We start from the raw sequence: 4,471 nt of genomic DNA on the forward strand, positions 1-4,471 counted from the left end.
CACTCCTCACTGCACTGAATGGCATAAACCACATTGTCCAGCTTGTTTCTTGGAGTCTTGTCTTTGGGATTAACCAGTTTTTGTCTTAGGGTGTTGCCAGGTTTGAAATGTACGGGGATCTGGTGTTGGTTAAAGATCCTCCTAAGTTTTTCCGAAACTCCTGAAATGTATGGAATGACGACATTCCCCCTCCTCCTGTTGTCCTTCCTCTTTGTGGGCCTCTTTTTGTTTTGTTTTTTTTAAAAAAACACCCATCTGGGATAGCCACAGGTCTCGAGAGCTGTCCTAATCTGTCCCTGTTCTCTCATCTTACCTCTGTTGGTGGTGGGAATGGTGTCTGCCCGTGACTGTAGGATTCTGATGACTCCTAATTTGTGCTCCAGTGGGTGGTGTGAGTCAAAACGGAGGTACTGGTCGGTGTGGGTTGGTTTTCTGTACACCTCTATGTTTATTTAAATTATTTCATCCAGCATTCTACAGCCAACCAACACTGAACTAGCCCACCAGTCAAAATTTGAACCTCATTTTGGCCTCTGAGCCAGAGAGTTTGCCCATCCCTGGACTGTACATTAAAATAGTAAGAGGACTGGATGAACTGACCACAGGGTGATGCTTATTCTTTAACAATATTGATTTTTAAAAAAACTCTCAACCCTGTCCAAAATGTGCTTGCTCTTGCTGCTTACTCACTCCTGCTTCTCCTAAAAAGAATCTATCTAATATTCCTTAAACATCATAGAACAGAGTGCTGCAGAAGTGCAAATGTTTTATTTGCAACCAAACCACAACCACACCCCACAGTGTATACACAGTATATACTAAGGCAGCAGAAGTACAAACTCTTCATAATGTATTGCAAACCAATAAACATAATTGAAATAAATACTTTCACTGTAACCCTGATGCAGAAATATCAGCGAACAATTCAGATGTGAGTTGACTAAACTCATGACTGTTTTCCAAGATGTTTCCAATATTGCTTCTGTGGATATTTGTAACACAATCATGATATTTATTGTAGGGCTGGTCTATTAGATTGTATTGTATTTCACAGCACAAACGTATTTCTTGGAATTGGGCTTCCAAGAGCCAGGCTGAAAAGTGTTTGCAGTGCTGGTGGGTTCCTCTGAAAAATCCGGCTTGTCATAGGTGCTGGCTGTGGCATGGCCTTTGGCTACCGCCTGTACGGGAGCAGTTACCAGTCCATCTTTGTACTACTGAAGCGACCGGGCCTGGTCCAACTCTTTCACCTTCAGCTCGATTTGTTCCCTATAGGACTGATTCTCTAAGCTCCTACAAAACCAAACAAGCAAAGGAAAAAAAAAACAGACAAGAGTCACATTCTGGGTTTCTAGAGTTTTCACCATAACCTAAAAACCTTACAAATACAGCAAGTAAATCACAAAAGAAGATTTAGTAATTAGTAATTGATACACCACTTTTTCGAGGATGTTAGAGATTCAGCCCTTTGTCTGTTAGTTTAAGTTTTTTAGGCAATCTGTCCATAAATGAAGGCACGGAATTCTCTGCTTCTGTAAGACACAGCTCCATACAAATGTATTGATTAACTCGACTCACGTTTACATGCAACGGTGTACTTGATTTAGTTGATTTTTAAAGCACGTCAACATTACTGTCAACCGTTGTTTGAAGTATCAGCAACTTTAGGTTGACTGCAATTAAACATGAGGTCAGTTTTAGAGAGAGTAAAATATATGACCCAATAGGAAGCAGCCTACAGGTTAAAACCAGGCTTGTGTCAGAGTTTTTGCCCTTAAAAAATGTGATTCTAATTTCTGTTTTCTATTGAACAGAACATTTCAAGAAAATGATGACAATTGAAATGCAGAATTAGTCTTATTTTCCCATAGACACACAGTCACTGGGGGTTACTTCCAAAACCAGCAGAAGAGTTCCAGGTTTATTTTGGTCCTCCATTTGCAACCAGTGAGTGAGCTGCTTTATATTCAACTTACTACACACATACAGCAGTGGTGACCAGTGTGTTCAGCTGGGTGTGTGTAAGGGACAACAGATGTGATGTGAAACTGGTGAATTCCTCTGCTTCTCCAGGATGTCACACAACCCCACCTGTATGACATCATCACCCTGGGTTTCAGTGCTGCAGATGTACCGCGATTTAAAAAAGTTAAGTGCAACATATTTTGGGAGTATGAATCAGTCGGTTTTGGGCCGTCAGGGCCAGCAAGGCCTTCTCTGCTAGCCTAACATAAATCATGATCATAAGTTGATAAAAGTTCATTTCATTTTTAATGTACTTTTCCTAAATACATAACACACTTCATATTCTTCATATTCTCTTCATGTCATATCAGGCTCCTTCCAGTGTTGTTGTTTTTAGGTTAGAGCTTTTATCCAATCAGAATTCAGCTAGCTGTTGCCAGGCTGTATGAAATCTGCCTATGGTGTTCAGAACCAACAATGCGGGTGTCTGCAATGGAAGCAAACGGGCACATACAGTTGATAGACAGTTACGATAGCCAATCAGATCAGGAGTTGTTGACAGTAGGCCTTCTAGCTAGCCTCACGTTGAACATGACATGTATGCGTCCTGTAATTGGATACTCGCTTACCGCGTTAAAACAACAAGAAGTTAAATTGAACTTAAATTGCTTAATTACTGCAGCAATGAGACACCAAAGCACGACTGGACACTTGCAAGCTGTGGTGCTTCTAAAACTTTTTGGGGCACCCGAGTGGATGCACAGCTCAACGAACAGGTGCGAAAGGGATTTATTGTTGGAACTGAAGCGCACAGATAAATTGTACAACCAAGTCATTGAGGTCTTCTTGAGGAAAGAAGGGAGAATGGATTTTGTGTTAAAATAACTGTTTTGGAGGACAGCTGTTTTAGTGAGTACAAACATTTTATTTATTTTATTTATTTACTTGCGGATTTATTGATTTTTTTTAATGCGTCCGAAAATAGCCCGTTTTGGACACAATTGAGATGATGCAATGCCCAGTATTGCTTATAGTGTGTTTCTGTATACAATTTCTCCAGCCGTGGTCACGTGGTGTCCTAAATTATGATATTATGAGAGGTATTTATTGAAGTCGGACTAAGTAGGACATCACTGAAAGCCTAGGTGTGAAATGCACAGCCCGCCACTGGAATCAGTGATACCCCCCACCTCACCCCTCTCCGTTAGCGATAGCTGTTCAGTCTTAGTGTAACGTAACATCAGTGGGTCAAAAGCAAAATGACATAAAGTTACACTCAGCAGCTTCCAGGAACAAATGTGTGGAGAATAAAACGGGGCATTTACTAGAAAAGGGACACAAGTGTTCTGTTAACCTGCTGTATATTGTTCCAATAAACTCTGGTTAGAAGTGTAGTGCTTGACACAGATGGGTAAACTAACCTGACAGGAGGCATCCGCAACGTAAACAACCATTCCACCTCATGGAAACAATTATAACCTGAGCAAAGTCCAGACCAGTGGAACACTTATCCACTCGAGGCTCAGCTAGTGTCCACTGATGTTAGCCTCTCCCTAATACGGGCAGCCAAAAGGAAGGGTGTACTGGGCATAATGATGTTATGTGTTGGCAGAACTGTGGGAATGGAAAAGAGAGGGGGAGAGCTGTGGCCCAGAAGCCTCACTTTGGGGAGAGAGACAAACATACTGAGCTGCTTTTCCAGCCTGTTAATGACAGGGTTTAATCCAATCAATTTATGTCGGCTTGGACTGGGAAGACATAGAGCGTGACAAGGGGTAGGGTAATGTGCTGGGAGTAAAACCTTGGCCACATCAACACTGTCCAGCTGTTGATGGCAGCTATTGGGCAACAGCAGGGGCAGAAAATTGGAAGAGAATGTTCTGGCATAGGAGGCAGGGGATGGCATTTGCCACAGACTGGGACAGAGGACAGACAGATAGAAGGAATGCCTGTGTGTCAGCTTTCTCAGGGATTTCCTACAGACCTGCATTTCACTGGCCAAATAATTCCCAGCATTCTCAGATTTAAAGAGCAATATACCCAGTGAGATGTACATGGGGAGTGGGGGGTTGGGGGACTGCACTTCTTCAACATTCCAATCCTGCAGCCTGCCAGAAATAAAACACAAAAAGCCGAAATGCAGGCTTATGCTGGAAGAAAAAAGAAAGTAAGCTAGGACATGGTGTCAGTAAGCCTCTTGTTCGGAGGCTGTCTTTGCTCTGTCTTGCCATCAGTGCACTTCTGTTTATTTTAACACATGTCCCCCAAACTTACTGGATTCAGTTCCAAACTGTGAGATAAAACAAATCAAACAGTCACTTTTTTCCATCTTTGCTTCTTTTCCTCCTGTGTAACCAGTCCCCTGGAGTCCAACCATCAGCACAGCAGGGAGGCTGGGGGGAGGGAGGGAAACGTACCTCGATGGTGGGGGGTTCCTTCCTCCTGTCTCGGATCCAAGCTGTAGGAGGAAGAGAGGGGAAGAGGAGTAAAAAAAGAAGAAATAACA

The 4,471-nt window shown here is 42.5% G+C and overlaps 1 long non-coding RNA gene across 1 annotated transcript in view; it reads right to left on the reverse strand.

The window, feature by feature from the left end:
* Positions 1 to 1,016: 1,016 nt before the first annotated feature.
* LOC112486390 (uncharacterized) overlaps positions 1,017 to 4,471 on the reverse strand; it is a 27,689-nt gene continuing 24,234 nt past the window's right edge. Inside the window, exon 3 of the long non-coding RNA XR_003048824.1 lies at positions 1,017 to 4,423. This is a non-coding gene — a long non-coding RNA (uncharacterized LOC112486390). The remainder of the gene's footprint in view (positions 4,424 to 4,471) is intronic.

This window comes from Cynoglossus semilaevis, chromosome W, assembly GCF_000523025.1.
Source record: "Cynoglossus semilaevis isolate Cse_v1.0 chromosome W, Cse_v1.0, whole genome shotgun sequence".
Classification (NCBI taxonomy): domain Eukaryota; kingdom Metazoa; phylum Chordata; class Actinopteri; order Pleuronectiformes; family Cynoglossidae; genus Cynoglossus; species Cynoglossus semilaevis.